The sequence below is a fragment of the Pseudophryne corroboree genome, chromosome 5 (genome assembly GCF_028390025.1).
Source record: "Pseudophryne corroboree isolate aPseCor3 chromosome 5, aPseCor3.hap2, whole genome shotgun sequence".
NCBI lineage: Eukaryota > Metazoa > Chordata > Amphibia > Anura > Myobatrachidae > Pseudophryne > Pseudophryne corroboree.
Window position 1 is genome coordinate 85,279,138 of NC_086448.1, and position 23,404 is coordinate 85,302,541.

General features: G+C 46.3%; 1 protein-coding gene across 7 annotated transcripts in view; it reads right to left on the reverse strand.

Annotated features, from left to right (window-relative positions):
• CDK14 (cyclin dependent kinase 14) overlaps window positions 1-23,404 on the reverse strand; it is a 1,134,790-nt gene that overhangs the window by 773,088 nt on the left and 338,298 nt on the right. The window contains exon 1 of one of the 7 annotated variants that reach the window (XM_063921443.1): window positions 19,335-19,572. The exons of the other annotated variants lie outside the window; for them this stretch is intronic. The gene's annotated coding sequence lies outside the window, so the exon portion shown is untranslated. Of the gene's footprint in view, window positions 1-19,334; window positions 19,573-23,404 lie in introns of those variants that run through there. 7 annotated transcript variants of the gene reach the window in all.

Sequence of the window (23,404 nt, forward strand, 5' to 3'; positions counted from 1 at the left end):
AGATAGTGCCAAAATCTGTACCTTAATGGAGCCTAATTTTAGGCCCATATCCACTCCTGACTGTAGGAAGTGGAGAAAACGACCCAGATGGAAATCTTCCGTAGGAGCATGTTTGGCTTCACACCAAGATACATACTTCCTCCAGATACGGTGATAATGATTCTCCGTTACTTCCTTCCTAGCCTTTATCAGAGTAGGAATAAGTTCCTCCGGAATACCTCTCTCAGCTAGGATTCGGTGTTCAACCGCCATGCCGTCAAACACAACCGCGATAAGTCTTGGAACATGCAAGGCCCCTGCTGCAGCAGGTCGTCCCTGAGAGGAAGAGGCCACGGATCTTCTGTGAGCATTTCCTGAAGATCCGAATACCAGGCCCTTCGAGGCCAATCTGGAACCACGAGTATTGCTTGTACTCTGTTTTGTCTTATGAGTCTCAACACTTTTGAGATGAGAGGTAGAGGAGGGAACACATAGACCGACTGAAACACCCATGGTGTCACCAGGGCGTCTACCGCCACTGCCTGAGGGTCCCTTGACCTGGCACAATACCTCCGAAGCTTTTTGTTGAGGTGTGACGCCATCATGTCTATTTGAGGAATTCCCCAAAGACTTGCTATCTCTGCAAAGACCTCTTGATGAAGTCCCCACTCTCCTGGATGGAGATCGTGTCTGCTGAGGAAGTCTGCTTCCCAGTTGTCCACTCCCGGTATGAAGACTGCTGACAGAACACTTACGTGATTTTCCGCCCAGCGCAGAATTCTGGTGGCTTCCGCCATTGCCACTCTGCTTCTTGTCCCGCCTTGGCGGTTTACATGAGCCACGGCTGTGACGTTGTCTGATTGAATCAGAACCGGTAGGTCGCGAAGAAGATACTCCGCTTGTCGTAGGCCGTTGTAAATGGCCCTCAATTCCAGCACGTTGATGTGTAGACAAGCCTCCTGGCTTGACCATAGTCCCTGAAAATTTCTTCCTTTTGTGACTGCTCCCCATCCTCGGAGGCTCGCATCCGTGGTCACCAGAACCCAGTCTTGAATGCCGAACCTGCGACCCTCTAGAAGGTGAGCACTCTGCAGCCACCACGGGAGAGACACCCTGGCACTGAGGGACAGGCTTATCTTTTGATGTAGGTGTAGATGGGACCCCGACCATTTGTCCAGAAGGTCCCACTGAAACATCCTCGCATGGAACCTGCCGAAGGGGATGGCCTCGTAGGCTGCCACCATTTTTCCCGGAACTCGAGTGCATTGAAGAACAGACACTCTCTTTGGTTTTAGCAGGTCCCTGACCATGTTCTGGAAGTCCTGGGCTTTTTCTATTGGTAGAAAAACCCTCTTCTGTTCCGTGTCTAGGATCATGCCTAGGAATGATATTCGAGTTGTTGGAATCAACTGCGACTTTGGCAGATTGAGAATCCAACCATGTTGATGTAACACTCTCAGGGAGAGCGACACGCTTTTCAGCAATTGTTCTCTTGATCTCGCCTTTATCAGGAGATCGTCCAAGTATGGGATAATTGTGACTCCTTGTTTGCGCAGGAGCACCATCATTTCCGCCATTACTTGGGTGAAAATTCTCGGGGCCGTGGAAAGCCCAAACGGCAACGTCTGAAACTGGTAATGACAGTCCTGTACCGCGAAACGCAGGTATTCCTGATGAAGAGGAAATATGGGGACATGAAGGTAGGCATCCTTCACGTCCAGCGACACCATAAAATCCCCTGCTTCCAGACTGGATATCACAGCCCGGAGTGATTCCATCTTGAATTTGAACTTTTTCAAGTATAGGTTCAGGGATTTTAGATTCAAAATGGGTCTGACCGAACCATCCGGCTTCGGGACCACAATCAGTGTTGAATAGTACCCTTTTCCTTGTTGGTCTAGGGGGACCTTGACAATCACTTGCTGTTGACACAGCTTTTGAATTGCATCTAATACCACTTCCCTCTCCGGGGAAGAGGTTGGCAAGGCCGACTTGAAAAATCGGCGAGGGGGCACCTCTGCGAACCCCAGTTTGTAACCTTGGGATACAATTCCAACGCCCAAGGATCCACGTCTGATAGAACCGAGACCTGGCTGAAGAGTCGAAGACGTGCCTCCACCGGTGCGGACTCCCTCCGAGGAGCCCCAGCGTCATGCGGTGGATTTAGCAGAAGCCGGGGAGGACTTCTGCTCCTGGGAACTAGCCGAAGCAGGTGTTCTCTTACCTCTACCCTTGCCTCTGGCGAGGAAAGAGGAGCCCCGACCTCTTCTGGACTTATGCGACCGAAAGGACTGCATCTGATATTGAGGGGTTTTCTTTTGCTGTGGGGGAACAAAAGGCAAAAAAAGTAGATTTACCCGCGGTAGCTGTGGAAACCAGGTCCGCGAGACCATCCTCAAACAAAACTTCACCCTTGTAAGGTAAAACCTCCATATGTTTCTTTGAGTCGGCATCACCCGACCATTGGCGGGTCCACAGAGCTCTTCTTGCCGAAACTGCCATGGCGTTGGCTCTGGAACTAAGCAGCCCCGCGTCTCTTTGAGCGTCTCTCATATACAAGACTGCGTCTTTAATGTGACCTAAAGACAGTACAATGGTATCCTTGTCCAGGGTATCCATGTCAGCCAACAAGGTATCTGTCCATGCTGCAACAGCGCTACAAACCCATGCCGATGCTATTGCTGGTCTGAGTAAAACACCCGTATGTGCATAAATAGACTTTAAGGTAGCTTTCGGTCTACGATCCGCGGGATCCTTAAGGGCCGCGGTGTCTTGAGACGGTAGCGCCACCTTCTTGGACAGACACGTTAACGTCTTGTCCACCCTGGGCGAGGATTCCCACCGTATCCTATCCTTTGCAGGGAAAGGATAAGCCAAAAGAATCCTCTTGGGAATCTGCAGTTTTTTGTCTGGAGTTTCCCAAGCTTTTTCAAATAATTCGTTCAGTTCATGAGATGGGGGAAACGTTACCTCAGGTTTCTTTCCCATGAACATGTGTACCCTCGTGTCAGGGACAGAGGGGTCATCTGTGATATGCAAAACATCTTTTATTGCCATAATCATATAATGAATACTTTTGGCCACCTTAGGGTGTAACCATGCCTCATCATAGTCGACACTGGAGTCAGAATCCGTGTCGGTATCAGTGTCTGCTATTTGTGATAGGGTACGCTTTTGAGACCCTGACGGGCCCTGTGACGCAGTCAAATCCGCGGATTGACTCCCTGCTGTTTCCCTGGACTCAGCTTTGTCCATTCTCTTACGTAATAAGGTCACATTAGCATTTTAAATATTCCACATATCATACCAATCATGAGTCGGCGTTGCCGACGGAGACAACACAATCATCTGCTCCACCTCCTCCTTGGATGAGCCTTCCGCTTCAGACATGCCGACACACGCGTACCGACACCCGTACACACACACACAGGGATATATCTATAAGGGGACAGTTCCCCAACAAGGCCCTTTGGAGAGACAGAGAGAGAGTATGCCAGCACACACCCAGCGCCAATTGACACTGGAAAATATTCCCAGATATAGCGCTTTATATATATATATATATATATATATACTGTATATATATATTTATTAACAGTGTAATACACTCACTGCGCCTAAATGTGCCCCCCTCCTCTTTTTCAGCCCTGTGTCACCGATCTGCAGGGGAGAGTCAGGGGAGCCAGCTTCTCTTCAGCACACTGTGGAGAAAATGGCGCTGGTTAGTGCTGAGAGACCAAGCTCCGCCCCCTCTAGTGGCGGGCTTCGGTCCCGCTCAAAATTACAATTAATGGCGGGGGATGTACATATCTACTGACTCCGCAGCCCATATGTGAATAAAATGCCAAAACAGAGGTTTATATTGCTGCCCAGGGTGCCCACCCTGCGCCCTGCACGGGATCCGGATTGAAAGTCGACAGTAACTAGGTCGACAATGTCTAGGTCGACCACTATTGGTCGACAGTAACTAGGTCTACAGGGTGTCTAGGTCGACATGTTTTAGGTCGACAGGTCAAAAGGTCGACATGAGTTTTTCACAATTTTTTTTTCTTTTTTTTAACCTTTTCATACTTAACGATCCACGTGGACTACGATTGGAACGGTAATCTGTGCCGAGCAAAGCGGTAGCGGAGCGAAGGCACCATGCCCGAAGCATGGCGAGCGAAGTGAGCCATGTGAGGGGACGCGGTGCACTAATTGGGGTTCCCGGTCACTCTACGAAGAAAACGACACCAAAATAACATTAAAAACTCATGTCGACCTTTGACCTGTCGACCTAGAACATGTCGACCTAAAGACCCTGTCGACCTAGACACCCTGTCGACCTAGTTACTGTCGACCAATAGTGGTCGACCTAGACATTGTCGACCTAGTTACTGTCGACTTTCAATACCACACCCGCCCTGCACCCATCAGTGCCTGTCAGTGTTTGTAACGTGTGGGAGCAATGGCTGCGCGTTACCTCAGTGAAGATCTGAAGTCTTCTGCCGCCTTAGAAGTCTTCTTTCTTCTTATACTCACCCGGCTTCTATCTTCCGGCTCTGCGAGGAGGACGGCGGCGCGGCTCTGAGACGAACGGCAGGGGGAGACCTGCATTCCGATCCCTCTGGAGCTAATGGTGTCCAGTAGCCTAAGAAGCAGAGCCTATCTTTAAGTAGGACTGCTTCTCTCTCCTCAGTCCCACGATGCAGGGAGCCTGTTGCCAGCAGTGCTCCCTGAAAATAAAAAACCTAACAAAATTCTTTTATCAGAGAAACTCAGTAGAGCTCCCCTGTAGTGCACCCATTCTCCTCTGGGCACAGAATCCAACTGAGGTCTGGAGGAGGGGCATAGAGGGAGGAGCCAGTGCACACCCATACTAAAAGTTCTTTAGAGTGCCCATGTCTCCTGCTGAGCCCATCTATACCCCATGGTCCTTACGGAGTCCCCAGCATCCTCTAGGACGTAAGAGAAATAAGGCAACGCACATCACAGGAATGAGAGAAACAAGGCAACGCACATCACAGGTAAGAGAAACAAGGCAATGCACATCACAGGTAAGAGAAACAAGGCAATGCACATCACAGGTAAGAGAAACAAGGCAATGCACATCACAGGTAAGAGAAACAAGGCAATGCACATCACAGGTAAGAGAAACAAGGCAATGCACATCACAGGTAAGAGAAACAAGGCAACGCACATCACAGGTAAGAGAAACAAGGCAATGCACATCACAGGTAAGAGAAACAAGGCAATGCACATCACAGGTAAGAGAAACAAGGCAATGCACATCACAGGTAAGAGAAACAAGGCAATGCACATCACAGGTAAGAGAAACAAGGCAATGCACATCACAGGTAAGAGAAACAAGGCAACGCACATCACAGGTAAGAGAAACAAGGCAACGCACATGAGAGGTAAGCGAAACAAAGCAATGCACATCACAGGTAAGAGAAACAAGGCAACGCACATCACAGGTAAGAGAAACAAGGCAACGCACATGAGAGGTAAGCGAAACAAAGCAATGCACATCACAGGTAAGAGAAACAAGGCAACGCACATCACAGGTAAGAGAAACAAGGCAACGCACATCACAGGTAAGAGAAACAAGGCAATGCACATCACAGGTAAGAGAAACAAGGCAATGCACATCACAGGTAAGAGAAACAAGGCAATGCACATCACAGGTAAGAGAAACAAGGCAACGCACATCACAGGTAAGAGAAACAAGGCAATGCACATCACAGGTAAGAGAAACAAGGCAACGCACATCACAGGTAAGAGAAACAAGGCAACGCACATGAGAGGTAAGCGAAACAATGCAATGCACATCACAGGTAAGAGAAACAAGGCAACGCACATCACAGGTAAGAGAAACAAGGCAACGCACATGAGAGGTAAGCGAAACAAGGCAACGCGCATGAGAGGTAAGCATTCATTTAATCTAAAACATGAAGTGCCAGTTTGATGACAGCTATCATTTGTTTTAAAATAGCATTTTTAGTACTTTAGTATCAGGAAGAACCAGCAAAGTGGACAAAGTATTTATGGGAATGATTAATGAATGCACCCAAGACATATTATGCTTTGACAAACACTGTAGCACACTACAATATAATATGGCAGTATCAGATCAGAATAAAGGGGTATATAAGAAGAAAAATAGGATTCTAATACCTACCGGTAAATCCTTTTCTCTTAGTCTGTAGAGGATGCTGGGGTCTCCGTGAGGACCATGGGGTATAGACGGGATCCGCAGGAGACATGGGCACACCATAAGACTTTGAATGGATGTGAACTGGCTCCTCCCTTTATGCCCCTCCCCCAGACCTCAGCTAGAAAACTGTGCCCAGGGAGACGGACATTTCGAGGAAAGAATTTATTGTTTAAACACGGTGAGTGTCGTACCACGAACATACCACAGAACGTGGCATTCAATAGAATACCCGCCAACGGCATTAACAATAAACAGCCTCAAGCTGAGAGAATATGTAACACAACCTGTGTGTCAACACAACCAATAATAAGACACCGCATGCCATGGCATGAACAACGTCAGCAACAGCCTGACAGAAAAGAAACACCACAAGATTGTAACCATAACCAATAACTGCAGACACAGTACGCACTGGGACGGGCGCCCAGCATCCTCTACGGACTAAGAGAAAAGGATTTACCGGTAGGTATTAAAATCCTATTTTCTCATACGTCCTAGAGGATGCTGGGGACTCCGTAAGGACCATGGGGTTTATACCAAAGCTCCAGACCGGGCGGGAGAGTACAGACGACTCTGCAGCACCGATTGAGCAAACAAAAGGTCCCCATCAGCCAGGGTATCAAACTTGTAGAGCATAGCAAAAGTGTTTGAACCCGACCAAGTAGCCGCTCGGCAAAGTTGAACCGCCGAGACTCTTTGGGCATCCGCCCAAGAAGAGCCCATCTTCCTATTAGAATGGGTCTCCACCGACTTCGGTAACTGCAATCCAGCCGTAGAACGAGCACGCCAAATCGTATCACAGATCCAGTGTGTAACAGACTGCATAGACGCAGGCGCCCCAATCAAGCTGGGAGCATACCGGACAAACAGAGCCTCTGTTTCCCCAATCTGAGCTGAATTGGCGACCTAAATATTCAAAGCCCTGACTACATCGAGAGACTTTGAATCAGCTAATGCCTAAGTAACCACCGGCATCAAAATAGGCTGATTTCTGCGAAACCCAGAAACCACTTTTTTGGCAGAACTATTACCCGAGTTCTCAATTACTCTCTATCCACATGGAAGATCAAACAGGGCTCTTGTGAGACAAAGCCGCTACTTCCGACACCCGCCTTGCGGACGCCAAAGCCAATAGCCTGACCACTTTCCAAGAGAGAAATTTTACCACAACCTTTCACAAAGGTTCCAATCAGTGTGACACAAGAAACGCAACACCACATCAAGGTCCCACGGTGCCAACGGGGGCACAAATGGAGGTTGGATGTGCAGTACTCCTTTCACGAAGGTCCGAACTTCCGGAAAGGTTGCCAATTCTTTCTTGAAAGAAACTTTATAAGGCCAAAACCGCACTTAAATGGAGCCTAACTTAGGCCTGCACCCACACCTGCTTGCAAAGAATGGAGAAGAACGACCCAGCTGAAAGTCCTCTGTAGTAGCCTTCTTGGATTCACACCAAGACACATATTTTCTCCAAACACGGTGGTAAGGCTTAGCCGTTACTTCCATTCTAGCCCGAAGAAGTGTGGAAACGATTTCACTGGGAAAATCCTTTCTGTTTAGGATATGGCATTCAACCGCCACGCCGTCAAACACAGCCGCGGTAAGTTTTGATACACGCCCTGATCTTGTTGTAACAGTTCCCCACGTAGAGGAAGAGGCCAGTGATCTTCTACGAGTAAATCCTTAAGAACTGGATACCAAGCCCTCCTCGTTTAGACCGGAACAATAAGGATCACCTGAACCTTTGTTCTTCTTACGTTTATCACCTTCAGAAGAGTGAAACCGGAGGGGACACATAGACCAACTGAAAACACCCAAGGTGTCCCGAAGACGACCACTGCCATAGCTTGAGTGTCCTCTGACCCGGAACAATATCTCTGAGATCTCTCGTTGAGGCGAGACGCCAACCTGTCCAATTGAGGCACTCCTCAAACACTTGTCGCTTCAGTGAAAACTTCTCGATGACGACCGTATTTCTCCCAGATGGAGATCGAGTCTGCAGAGTAATCTATTTCTCCGTCGTTCACACCCGGAACGAAGACTGCCAATATAGCATTGACCAGTCTTTCCATGGGAACTTTGTTCGGCATCTGCCATTGCCGCTTGGAGAAGAACGACCCAGCTGAAAGTCCTCTGTAGTAGCCTTCTTGGATTCACACCAAGACACATATTTTATCCAAAAACGGTGGTAAGGCTTAGCCGTTACTTCCATTCTAGCCCGAAGAAGTGTGGAAACGATTTCACTGGGAAAATCCTTTCTGTTTAGGACAGGGGTGTCCAACCTTTCACCTTCCCTGGGCCACATTAGAAGATGAAAATTTGGTTTGGGCCGCACATAAAATAAAATAACAGTAACGATACCTGATCATCCAAAAAAATCATAGAAAACATAGTTAACATATTAAACTTACTTGGAAATGAAGTTAGTGAGATGTTTGACATTGTTTCTCAGCCACCAATGCATCCCCCCACCCACACGCACACTGTAGTCCTCTTCCTCTCCTCCTCCTCTCCCTCCCCCCCCCCCCTCCACACTGTGCTTCTTCAAGGGCCCACAAATTTCTCCCGCTGGGCTGAGCTCCGTGCTGCTGTCATGTGTGCCACTATGCAGTAGAGGAGGGCTACACTGTGACTGACAGCGGACCCCAAACCCCCCCTCCAGGACACATTGTACTGCAGTGGCACCTGACTTCATCCTCGTTACCCCCTCCCCCCGAACCAATCTGTACTATGGAGTTTAGATACCGCCAGCCTCATTTTACTGCTGCAGTGCTGGACATCAAGTCCATCCCTGCTCCCTAGAAACCCCCTGGACACTGTATTGCGGTGTGGCACTGGACTTCAGACCAGACCCTCCCTTCCCCCGACACTGTACAGCGGTTCTGACCTCCTCTCCCCCCCCCCGGGACACTGTACAGCGGCGCGGGCCGTGGCCACGGACTTCAGATCCCGATTCCCCCCCCCCCGGACACTGTACAGCGGCGCGGCCACGGACTTCAGACACCACCCCCCCGGCTCACTTACGAGTTCTTGTAGAACCAATTTCTCCGCTGGGCTCCTCTACTCTCGTGCTGCTCAGTCACGTGTGCCGCTATGCAGCGGAGGAGGGCTACACTGTGACTGACAGCGGAGAGGGCGTGAGCTGGTGCTGGTCCCAGCGGCAGCAATCCAATCAGGATGTGCCGACAGCCTGCTGGGGCGGGCTCAGCTTCACATGTGGTGTCCGTACTCTGCAAAAAATAATAATGGATGGGGCGGGTGAAGCGCGCTGGCGTCACCGTTGTGACGTGCCCCGGCCGCATTCCGGCCGCAAGCGCTGGCAGTGTAACTTCAAACTTTAGAATTTCTTAAAAAATAAAAAACTGCACTGGGCCGCATTACTAGCCGACCTGGGCCGCATGCGGCCCGCGGGCCGCAGGTTGGACAAGCCTGGTTTAGGATATGGCATTCAACCGCCACGCCGTCAAACACAGCCGCGGTAAGTTTTGATACACGCCCTGATCTTGTTGTAACAGTTCCCCACGTAGAGGAAGAGGCCAGTGATCTTCTACGAGTAAATCCTGAAGAACTGGATACCAAGCCCTCCTCGTTTAGACCGGAACAATAAGGATCACCTGCACCTTTGTATTTCTTCTTACGTTTATCACCTTCAGAAGAGTGAAACCGGAGGGGACACATAGACCAACTGAAAACACCCAAGGTGTCCCGAAGACGACCACTGCCATAGCTTGAGTGTCCTCTGACCCGGAACAATATCTCTGAGATCTCTCGTTGAGGCGAGACGCCAACCTGTCCAATTGAGGCACTCCTCAAACACTTGTCGCTTCAGTGAAAACTTCTCGATGACGACCGTATTTCTCCCAGATGGAGATCGAGTCTGCAGAGTAATCTATTTCTCCGTCATTCACACCCGGAATGAAGACTGCCAATATAGCATTGACCAGTCTTTCCATGGGAACTTTGTTCGGCATCTGCCATTGCCGCTTTGCTCCTTGTTCTGCCCTAGGGCTTACTTACACCACTACTGTCAAGTCGTCCGACAGAATTAACACGGGCAGATCATGAAGCATATGTTCATTGAAAATAGCTCCTAATTCAAGAAAGCTTATTGCAGACAAGCTTCCCAGCTTGACCCTTTCCTCTGGAAATACTTCCCTTGCACGGACTGCTCCCCAGTCTCGGATATCTGCATGCATGGACACCAGGATCTCATCCTGGATTCCGAACCATCGTCCCTCTAGGAGGTGAGAACTGAGCCGACACCACAGGAGCGAAAAACTGGTCATTAGAATTATATTCCGGCGCATGCGCAGGAGAGATCCGGACTCTGGGATTTGACCTGCTCACCGAAAAAGGCCTCTTAGGCCGCACCGATCTTCTTCATCAACGGAACAGATTGATGGATTGTCACTGCAAACCTGATCCGACTCCGGATCCTCAGACCTCTTTCCAAAGGAACACACAGAACTTCAACCGTTCCGTATCCACTCTGATACCCACCTCCGACGCCTGCGTCGTTGGGAATAACAGCCTTCCCCTGTGTTGAAGAACAGTCAGAGAAAAAAAACACGATTTGCACCACTTGTGTCTTGACCTCGCCTTAATCAGGAGAGTGTCCCAGTACAGAACAACAATGGCTCTTATAACTGAAAGAATACCATCCCACTGCCATCATTCCGGTGAAATGGCAAAGACAATCCTGTATATCCACCCAGGTAATCTGAATGTGGAGAACAACACATTTAAACCTCTTATTTTTTTATTTTAATTTTATTTTTTATAACAGGGACAGCAGGACAATGCCCTGAGCCTGACGCACCTCTGGTATGGCGTCGGGTATTACCTCCCCTTCCAGAGGGGAAACGGCAAGATCTATTAGAAAAATCAGTGAGGGGAAACCTCTGTAACGCCAGAATGTCCCCCTTTGGATTCTATAATTAACTCACAGGTCTTAGTCTATTCCCGGACTGACTGAAAAGTAGTAGGCGAATTCCCACCAGAGTGGGGTCCAGCCAGGTAGACTCAGCGACATGTGGTGGATGTGGTAGAAACAGAAAATGACATCCGCTTCTGCGAACCTAACAAGGCTGCAGAACTCTTACCTTTTCACCTTCCACTGTCTGCACAGAAAAGGAAAAAAGAACGGTATCGAACCGGTTAAAACGACTGCATCCCACAAAAGAATGCGTCACCACCCATTGTGAAGGAGACTAACACACAAAGTTAGACTTACCAGCAGTATCCGCCGAGATTGACTGAACTGAGGCATCCCCAAACAACGGTACACCGTCCCAGGGAAAAACTCCAGTATCTCCCAGAGTCAGCCTCAGCATTCCCCCGGCGACACCTCCTGTATACGTACGGCAGCCTGCCGCAATGTTATAGAGAAGAACCAACATAAGGAACATCCCCTCTCTCTTTAGGGTAATACTATCGGATGCCTTTCCGAATATAAACACTCCCTCGTGTGCATGTAATGCAAATAAGCCCAAAGCATAGAAATAAAATATCCCTTAGTTTCCTGTGTACAATCCTTTGTGACAGGGCCCCGTGTCGACCAGGAGTTGACCTTCACAGTATTCTATCCTCGGCGGAAAAGGAATAAACATTCGGACTCCTTGAGAGGATCTGAGACCAACTCGTCACAGCCGACCTAGAGCTTCATCAACAGAGCGACCAGCACATGAAAGGAAGTACTGTAAGTTCAGCATCCAGTAGAAATCGTAATATGAATCTACCTAATATAATACACATATACACACATATTCTAACTATATATATATATATATATATATATATATATATATATATATAAACATAGAATTTGACGGCAGATAAGAACCACTTGGCCCATCTAGTCTGCCCATTGTTTTTATCCTTTAGGTAATCGCAACCCTCTTTGAACCTTAATTCCTTGTAAGGATATTCACATGCCTATCCCAAGAATGTTTAAACTGCTCAACAGTCTTAGCCTCTACCACCTCTGATGGGAGGCTATTCCACTTATCCACTATCCTTTCTGTGAAATTATTTTCCCTTAAATTTCCCCTGAACCTGCCTCCTTCCAGTTCCAGTTTCAGACCCCTTGAAGAAGTCTGTTGAGACGAAACGCGTTGGGCCTGTACTGACCACCCAGTGTTTTCAAGTTAAGTTTGATTCTTATCCTTTTACATTTTTTATGTGTAATATCTCTGGCATTTTAAATAATTGTTTTGAAACTGTTTTTACTCTCATATATTAAAATTCACTTTTATAATATCTTTTGGCTTTAAATTTTAAAATATATTTAACCATTGTTTTTAAGCCACACTTGTCGCCGGTACCCCTATTCCCTCCTTTTTTATACATTTTAACAATACTGTACCAGTGTTGTATTTTTAGGGTTTGGCTGACACCGTTAGATAAGGTTTGGTGGGCTTTTAGCTTTCGTATTGTAAAACTTTTTATCGTTTACATAGTCTTACTGAGATTTTCACCCCACAAGTGGCGCTGTACTATCTTTTTACACATATATATATATATATATATATATATATATATCATACATATAAGCGGATTGTCCGGAACCGTCAGGTCCCAAGTGACATTAATGTGTTCTGAATGTGTATGACCATGTACTGAGTGCTCCAGTTGTGGATCTAGCAGGAAACCTTATGGTCGACGGAAAACATAGTATTCGTCGACAGCAGGGAGTAGTAACCAGGTAAAAGAACATTCTTGTAACCCCCGAGAGGTCCGAGGGAAGTATACATAGATCATTTTAATAACACTTCCCCCCATATACTAGCATTTCTGTGCACGGGGTACAGATGTATGGAACTGTACCATACCTATAAATATATATATGTTATATATAACATGTTAATTTACACCCAGTAAGAACAGTCGGTGCCGACAGGGCCACCCGCATACTACTGTGTCTCCCAAACTGTGTTTACTTTTAACAAGCATACAACTACCGACCTGGTGATACTGCAGCAACCGAATCAAAAACCGACAGGTGTCGGCAAAGCCGACAGCAATCCCCACAGCTATTTGTGACAGAGCACTCACGCATGTGGACACATGTTGACTAAAAAGCTATAGTGGGTATATCTGACAGGGAACACAGAGAGATATTTGTACACAAATAACGATTACATGCCCATTATCTAACATAGTGCTATATTTCCATCTATATAGCACTAACACACTGTGCCCCCCCCCCCCCCCTCATGTGCACTATGTTCATGCTTTTGGCGGGGACAAGGAGAAAATGGCGCTTATCTTTGTGTGAGGGCTAAGCCGCGCCCCTACTCGGCGCGCTTCAGCCCCTCTATGAAAATAATCATTTATACTGGGGGGGTCCGTATACAGTGTCCCTGCACTGTATATACGCTTTAAGACACCCACACAGAGGTTTACATTGCTGCCCATGGCGCCCCCCCCCCGCGCCCTTGCAAAGCCGTTATGTGTTCTAGCAATGGCGCGCAGCGTGGCCGCTGGTTTACACTGGCGGGGGTTCGTACACGGCGCCCAGGCACCTAATATGCATATCCCCAGCGGATTAGACCCTCAGTAACTTGCTGCCCAGGGCGCTCCCTCCCAGCGCCCTGCACCCTGTGAGTGCCGTTGGAGTGTGGGAGCATGGAGCGCAGCGCGACCGCCGCGCTGTACCTCTGTTACTGAAGTCTTCTGCTGTCACTGAAGTCTTCTGTTCTTCACATACTCACCCGGCTTCTTTCTTCTGGCTTCTGTGAGGGGGGTGACGGCGCGGATCCGGGAACAAGCAACTAGGCGCAACAAGTGATCGTACCCTCTGGAGCTAATGGTGTCCAGTAGCCTAAGAAGCAGAGCCCTTAACTCAGAAGAAGTAGGTCTGACTTCTCTCCCCTCACTCCCACGATGCAGGGAGCCTGTAGCAGGCAGGTCTCCCTGAAAATAAATAACCTAACAAAGTCTTTTCAGAGAAACTCAGTAGAGCTCCCCTAGTGTGTGTCCATTCACTCCTGGGCACAAAGTCTAACTGAGGTCTGGGGGAGGGGCATAGAGGGAGGAGCCAGTTCACACCCATTCAAAGTCTTATGGTGTTCCCATGTCTCCTGCGGATCCCGTCTATACCCCATGGTCCTTACGGAGGCCCCAGCATCCTCTAGGACGTATGAGAAATATTATGCATTCTTGTATAATCCTTTGACCAATGCACCATTTACTATATGAGACAGTGACCACTGATGCCTATCGAACATGGAGAATATGGAAATAACATAACTAATGAGAGAAAAGGAAATCCCTCACTGGACAGCAATAGACAACACTGGTAACTGTCTCTTAAAACCGCTTAGTAAAATAAAGACGCAATTTACTGTCTGCAGAGGCCGCAGTTTATGTAAACACTCCCAATTATATTTCCTTTGATTGGAGCTACTACACTCCCTAAGGCGGTCTCGTATGGTGCCCGAGACTCTGGATGAGTGAGAAAAGTGAGGTAATACGTACAGATGTGTCCTCATATGCTGCAGTTGTGCCAAACATCCCTTCTTGGCAAGCGTCTTTTTCACGGAAACGTGCACCTTAGTCTCAATCGGATGACAAAACTGCCTCACAAGATGTCACTGCTTAATTTGATATGCGACATTTACATATCGGTGTATGGCTGAGCCTGAATCCGTATACGAAGAGCTACGATGCAGGTGCCCTTGATTAATTTCACATCCAGTCCAGTTGTGGGGCCTAATTCAGATCTGATTGTAGATGTGCTAAATTTAGCACATCTACGATCAGATACTCTGATATGCGGGAGGCGCCCACGTATGTCAGGCCCTACCCCCCCCCCCCCCCAACACACACACATACATACATACATACATACATGTACAAAAGCATCGCGCAGCGGCAATGCTTTTGTACCTGGCGAGTAGCTCCCTACCTGCGCAGCTCCTGCGCGCTTGGCAGGGAGCTACCCGCCGCGTCCCGGGTCGCAGCGGCTGCGTGTGACATCGTGTAGCCACAGCTGCCGCTGGCCCCCTCCCTCTAAACAGTCCGGACATGCCTCCGTTGTCCGGAACGCGCCCTGCCAACTGCGTTCTAACGCCGTTGGCACACCCCCTCCCGCCTCTGCCTGTCAATTAGGCAGAAGCGATCGCAGCCCTGAGATACTAATAGCATCTCACTGGGCTCCCGGGGTGCGCACGCGCAGTGCGGCCGCTGCGTGTGCACTCCACAAAGTAATTCAGACTGCGATGCAGTCTGAATTACCCCCACAGATTCAGACTCAGTCGCACACAGATATACAAGTGTCGCATATTAAATGAATGAGTGCAGTCTCATGAAGCGGGTTTTGTCGCATATGATTGCGACTAAGACACACATTCAACAGAATGGCATATTGAGGCTAGGTGTACGAGGACATACCTGTATCAGTAACTGTATATTATACAATACAATACAAATTATGCTACAAACCGCAGAGACACGGCTTACTGACTGTACAAGCTTCACTGCTAGAGTAATCCTGCTTCAGCAAATCTGACAGCCTTCAATAGAGGGTGAACCTCAAACAAAAATTGCCACCACAACATGCGTACTACACACACACACACACACACACACACACACACAGAGAACTCTCAGTATTCTAGAGCATGCCACCTTGGACAGCCCAGATTCCAGTTTAATCAACATGTGATTCACTCAGATCTTATTTATATTTCGTGTAATCACATTTTAAATGTTGTAATACAAGGGCCTTATGTAGAGTTAGATGGAAATCGAGCACGTGTTGCTCTTAAACTGCGTGCATAAGAAAAACTAGAGTACCAACTCCTGTATTGTTGTATGCAAACTGCACAGCCCCCATCCTCCATGCATGTTTTACTTTCAGGTATCACCATCAGTGTGCACCGGCCTTAATGAAGGTGCAAATGTTGCATCTGAAAACATGCATATTTACACTGATGCCCAACCCTGAAAAGCCCAAAGATCCACCATCAAGCCCTCAGTGTACTGTGCCTGCGTGAGAACGTCTTGTTAAACAACCGGCCAGTGACGTCTCTGTCAGTTTAGATGCAAGCGAAATACGAAAGGTTAGTATTTGTGTGTGCGCCGTTCCGGAGAAGTAAAAACACTTTGGATTACAGGGTTGAAAGTAGTCTGTCATGTTTACCATTTACTTCTCCCATAGGGCACTATAGCTACTGACAAATGAAACTGGATTTCCCTACATATGAGAAAGGACGGTCAAAAAGGATGAAGACGATGAGGAAGTTTCAAAGATCTGTCTAGTGATAGTACCGAAGTAGCATATCTGACGCATTTCACTGGGAATAATCCAAAATTTAATCTGATCTACTTGTTGGTGGTTAGGGACCTTTCTGTGAAGTTCATTCCTGTGGGATTATGAGCTATGAAATGTATGCACACTGCAAAAAAAAATACAAAAAAAATTGTATGTTCAACCCTGGATCAGACCCAAAGCATTCACCATCAATGAGCTTTTTAACCCCTTAAGTGGTATGCCCGGAAAAACTCTGGGGCCAGCTGCACTGGGGAGACTGGCTATCCTGGAAGATTTCCGGGCATGCCACTGGTCCTCCTCCCGTATTCTCAGCTCGGTTGACGGAGTTTTTCTGAATGACGCGGTTGCGTCGTGACGTCATGACGTAACCGTGTCATTCCGCAAAACTCAGCAACCTGAGCAGAGTTCGAGGTAGGAAGGGGAGAGGATTTCAGTGCTGGCGAGCTAGCACCCACCAGAAAATATACACCCCCTTGGCAACGAGCATTACCCTTGGCAATGAGCACGGATTCCAGAGCATGAAACAACGAGCAGGCAACTCATTTAAAAACCAACCCTGGGAGGTGTGACATAGTAAATTAAAGTCACCACTGAAGGGGTTAAATTACTGAAATCTACTTTAATAATTTTTCCACATAGGTTGGATGCACTGGTAACAGAACATTAAAAGCAGCTGCAATTTAGTCTTCCCATATTTTGCTATAATACATTCAAGTGCATCCGACCTTGTTAATTTAATATATATATTTTAAGATCTGCTTAAAACAATATGTTCATTTTAACAGTAAAAATGACCCAATAAAAAGACAACAGGGCTGTCTTAAGGTGTTAGGATGACTTGTGATTGGACTGCTTGGGCAGATTAATGACGGTGTCTATCATCCCATATGAATGCAAAGCCTCGGTCTCCCTCCGAGCTGGAATCATAAAATAATATTGTGATAGATGCAGAACGTCCTGTTGACACAGATAATTTCGGCCACCCTCCCCGAGGCATCCATAAGCATAATTGAATTATATCTTTACTTATGATGAATTCTTAATTATTTGTTCTCGCTCTAGGCCCCTGCCAGCACAGGCAGATTTCTCGTTAAGCATACATTTTTTTATTAATTGCCTTACCAAAATAACTATAAACTCCTACATTTATTAACGGTAATGGATCCTTCTTTAGTTGAGTTGCTCCTAATGCACTTCACTGATCAATAGACAGGAACATATGTATCGTTTAGATACTGAAACAAGACATAATTGATTTACTCCTCCTATTTTATCTATAAATAGCACACACAAAAAAAAACACAAAGGGTGCAAGAAAAGTAGATCTACAGTATAAGCCCAAATAGTCTAAGGAACCAGGAACCATACCAAAAGTCCTCGTAACTATGTGGAAAGAGCCTAGGCTTGTAGGAATGATCCACTATATATATATATATATATATATATATATATATATATATATATATATATATATATATATATATATATATATATATATATATATATATATATATATATACACACACACACACACAGGTTGAGCCTCCCTTATCCAAAATGCTTGGGACCAGAGGTATTTTGGATATCGGATTTTTCCGTATATTGGAATAATTGCATACCATAATGAGATATCATGGCGATGGGACCTAAATCTAAGCACAGAATGCATTTATGTTACATATACACATTATACACACAGCCTGGAGGTCATTTTAGCCAATATTTTTTATAACTTTGTGCATTAAACTAAGTGTGTGTACATCCACACAATTCATTTATGTTTCATATACACCTTATACACACAGCCTGAGGGTCATTCAATACAATATTTTTAATAACTGTGTATTAAACAAAGTTTGTGTACATTGAGCCATCAAAAAACAAAGGTTTCACTATCTCACTCTCACTCAAAAAAGTCCGTATTTCGGAATATTCCGTAGTTCGGAATATTTGGATATGGGATACTCAACCTGTATATATATATATATATATATATATACATACACACACATACTCACGGCTTAGTGTGTTAAGTCACCGACAAAAAACGAACACGCCACGGATACTTCTTACTAATTAGAACTTGCAGGGAAAATGTAATTCAATTGTAATAGGTGCACTTTTTTTATCCCTACAGCCCCACATGACCAGCGACTAAATGAAACCAGTCTAGGTCTTGATACATAGCTGCAAGAAGTAATGTAGGGTAGATAGTTTGGTGTAATATACTATCTGAGCACACGATTCGGCCGTCGAACACCCATTTTCAGGACCACAATAGGTCCCCATATGAAACTAAACAACGGCAGCTGTTACAGATAAGAAGATGCTGGCCAGCCTATCCTGTGGTGTCAAGCTTCATGCATGCACAGTTTTATTCCTAGTACATTTTATCTTCTATCTGCTGCAACATAATTAAAGGGGGAAAAATGAGAAAAATCATGTCTGTTTTTGCAACCTGCCACAGTTCCCACTTTGGGTTGGGTTGCAGGGATGAAAGTGGCCTGTCACACTGACCATACACTGTTCCCATAGGGTGTAACAGCTGACCACTAGGGGCAAATGAAACTGGGCATACCTATACCTAGAGAAGGGATGGGCAAAAATGATGGTTAATTTTCTTTGATCGTTGTTCATTATATTTAACAACTGTCGAGGTTGTTAGGGAGCTTTGCGTGAGCCTTATTCCCACGGGATGATGAGCTAAGAAATGTATCACATACACTATTCAGCTTTGAATAATTTAAAATAAAGCTTGCAGGCAGGATGTGCTATATATCAAAGGCGTGCAGAGTCTCCATGCCTTGCAAACAGTATCCATGCCACTAGGTCTGTAGATGCAGGTCAAATTGGAACCTGGTAAATAAAAATTAAATGACTCACCGTTCTGGTGCTCTCCTTACTGGATGTTTCACCTGCAACTCTTCTACATGTCTTACTCTCCCCTAGCAGTGCACGCCGATTGCCGTCAGGCCAGTCTCATTCAGCAAATGAATTCACAACATGTTACTGCTCTAGCAAGCTGGAATGGGAAGGATGTACTACAGAGCTCAGTGAGAGAGGGGGGGAAATTCACAGGCTGCAAATAGAGAATTCTCAACAGGCAGATGATTCCCTAAGGATCTCCCAGCATCACGCCTAGATGCGCACAGACAAAATGTTATGCAATTGCCTAAAACTCCCTTGCAGACTGCTCTGACACCCCTAAAGCACAGAGATGTTATTATTTTTTTTGTAGGGGAGGAGAGGATGGACTTGCCTGTGGAGTATCAAGGAAGCAACCAGCATCCTAGTGCCTGCAGTAAGACAGCCGGAATAAGCCAGATAATCTTACCATACACTTTTCTTTTATTAATGCTGTAAATGTACTGATCCTGCAGGTGAGAGGAAGGAAGGTGAGTGCTGAGGACAGGACGCCGAGCCACTAAGCCAGCTGTATTTTTACTGGGAATTAATGCAATCTAAATTGATAATACATTTAAGCAAGGGGACACCATACATCAGGAACCGAGCTTTACTTTCCTCCAGTGCCCAGCAGGAGAGCAATTAGCATCCTACAGAGAAATGGAGTTAGATAATGTTCTTTGGCTTTCAGAAGTTAAAAGTGCAAGTTATTAGCAGTCAGTACGGTCACGAAAAGACAGAGCGCAGCCGCAGAGTCGTCATCAGGGAGGCATAAAAGCCAAAGTAGGTCTCAGCTAAGCCCAGTGAGTCCCTTTCTACAGCCTACACCCTTTCCAAATAGAACGCCCCTTTACCAAGTTAATTATAATTTTACACAATAATAGAATTAAAAAAAATGTTTTTTTTTTGTGAAGCCATTTTATTCAGTGCTCAGCAGGACTGACTACTATATACAGCGACAACATATTCTACAGATCTGTATACACCCAGAGCATTGCCTGCATGCAAAGCAGCTTACAATCTAATTCCCAATCACAGGGGCACAAGCACCTGCATACCAGGGGCAGATTAGCCGGAAGTCAAATAACAGAGTAGTATAGGGATGTCCATCGACCATCGATGGTTCCAAAACATTGATGGTTTATGACCGATCGAGAATACTTCTGTCATCAATGGGGGAGAACCAGTTGATACTTTTATTTTTTCTTTCTACAAGGTGGCGGGACACGGAATATTGCTCCACCCGCGCAACATGAAAAAAGGCACGTCCCTAGGTTCTGATTGGCCTACGGGCCAGTCACTGAAAGAACAGGGATGACCATCGGTTGGTGAAACCATCAACGGTCATCCATTACATAGTTTGCAATCATCGATGGTCACTTACCATTCCACCAGTGACGGTAACTATCGATGGCAAACACACTAATGGACATCCTTAGATTAGTATGGAGGAAACAGATCCTAAGAACTGTGAGGCAGCAGCGCTGTGCCACCCACAGTATGATTAAACGTGTGTGTGTGTGTGTGTGTGTGTGTGTGTGTGTGTGTGTGTGTGTGTGTGTGTGTGTGTACAAAAATATGTGTATGTACCGATGTAGCCACGCTCATTGTTGCTGCAATGCGTATGCGCCATGCTGTGTTATTCGCCGGACTACGACATTGCAGCATAATGATGACCATCTGCCTAGTTGGCGACACAGTTAGCCATAAATCATAGGTTTTAAATAGTTTTTCTTGTATTCTCACAAAAGTATGCAATTTTTCTATTTTCACATATAATGGGAGAGAGTGGGGCTGACATTATAGGGGGTGTACACACCCCACACAGCACTAGCTACAGCTCCCCAGCTTCTCAGTATAGGCCCTTGAACATTTTCAGCAACAGGCCCGTGTGGCTCTTATTCCAGCTCTGTCATTTGGCCAATAAGTCCTAAAATACACTTGATCCTTTGTTGTGCTACAATACAGAACTACAACATGGCTGACAATAGTCACATGACCTGTCACTAATCCAAGGAACAATGGCCCTCATTCCGAGTTGATCGCTCGCTAGCTGCTTTTAGCAGCATTGCACACGCTAGGCCGCCGCCCTCTGGGAGTGTATCTTAGCTTAGCAGAATTGCGAACGAAAGATTAGCAGTTCTGCTATTAAATATTTCCCTGCAGTTTCTGAGTAGCTCCAGACCTACTCCTAGATTGCGATCACCTCAGTCCGTTTAGTTCCTGGTTTGACGTCACAAACACGCCCTGCGTTTGGCCAGCCACTCCCCTGTTTCTCCAGCCACTCCTGCGTTTTTACCTGGCACGCCTGCGTTTTTCTGCACACTCCCTGAAAACGCTCAGTTTCCGCCCAGAAACACCAACTTCCTCTCAATCACTCACCGATCAGCAGAGCGACTGAAAAGCGTCGCTCAGACCTGTGTAAATTTGCATAGCTTTGTGTGAAAATACTTAACGCGTGCGCCCTGCGGCCCATACGCATGCGCAGAATCGCCCATTTTTAGCCTGATCGCTATTCTGCTAAAAACGGCAGCAAGCGAACAACTCGGAATGACCCCTAAAGTTGCAGTCCTCCTAACACCTTTGTTTTATTCAACAAAATGCATCCATTTACCCGGGGGAGTGGGAACAGCATGAGCAAAAACAGATGAAATACAGCAGAAGACCAAAGCAGAAAATAAATGTAATGCACCATGCAGTGAATCATCATAGGTGGGAACCTCAGACCCAGAGAATTTGGCAGTGTCGGAGTGAGGCAGAGACCACCATCAAAGCAACTAACATCAACCGTGGGGTTTATTGAATAATTCAGTACCTGTCGTATGAGTTGCTGCTTGTGTTTGCCAAGTGTAATTCCCTGAGAAAACCTCCAGGTGAAAAGATCCTACATGAATACTACGTAAATCGCACATGATTGCTGTTAGGTGATTTTTTTATTTTTTTTTTTAATTTGCAATCAACTTGGCCTTCTAATAAATAAAAAAAAAAGTCGTTTGCAAACATCACACAACATAAACGAATATGCAACACTAAGAAATCAATGCAAAGAGTAAGGTTTCAAATATGTGCTCTGAAGGAGGCCATACTCTACATTCATTTATATACATGGGAGGCATTTATTTTGCCAGCTGTTCGGATCTCGGCTGTCAGGTTGCCGCTGCCGGAATCCCGTCACCCGGTGAGATACAGACGGTCAAAATTGTGACCACTAGCTGGAATTCCCACTCGGGTGGTGGTCCACGCCCCCACCCTAGGGGGAATATAACACTGTGGCGAGCGCAATGACTCCGCGAGGGGACACGCTGCACTCTCCGCCGGTATTCCGGGTGTCGGCATCCCGGCATTCGAACATCATACTGAATCCATATACATTGTTCTGCCGACCTCAATTATAGTTCATGAGCAATCGTCTGCAGGGATGGATTATCAAAATGAGATGACAGTACATACAGATCTGTATACTGCTGTATATATTACTGTATACTGAAAATCTGTAACCTTAAATGTTTTGATCAAAATATGAACAAAATCTGAATCTTTTTATTTGGCTAGTGTATTATTGTGCCTATAGCAAAAGCCTTTCTGTTTAAATATATGGCATTAACCCAGTAGTTCTCAAACTGGGTGCTGTGGCACCCTGGGGTGCCGCGGGACACTTGCAGGGGTTATATATAATTATCTCCAGGTATGATTGAGCAGCTTCCAAATTGTTTGTCTGCTTGTGTGCATGAGGCATTGAATGGGAGCAGCATTTGGAAGGCATGCTGTTCCTTGTAGTGCCAATGGGAGATCCTGGGGGTGGCTCCCTGGTAAGTTAGCTCTCAGTCTGGAACTGTTTTAGTAATGGCCTTTATTATGAGGCATACTGTGACAAATTACATGGCCCAATGTGGGCACTGCTATCAAGTAGTTAGGACTGCTGTATCAGAGAAGCCGTGAAGTGGCCAGCAGCTAAACATGTGTTTGCAAACATTTGTGACGAATTCTCTGAATTTTATTACCAGATAGATTCAGGGATGGTTACAGGTAATTTTCAGTGTGCGGAAGGG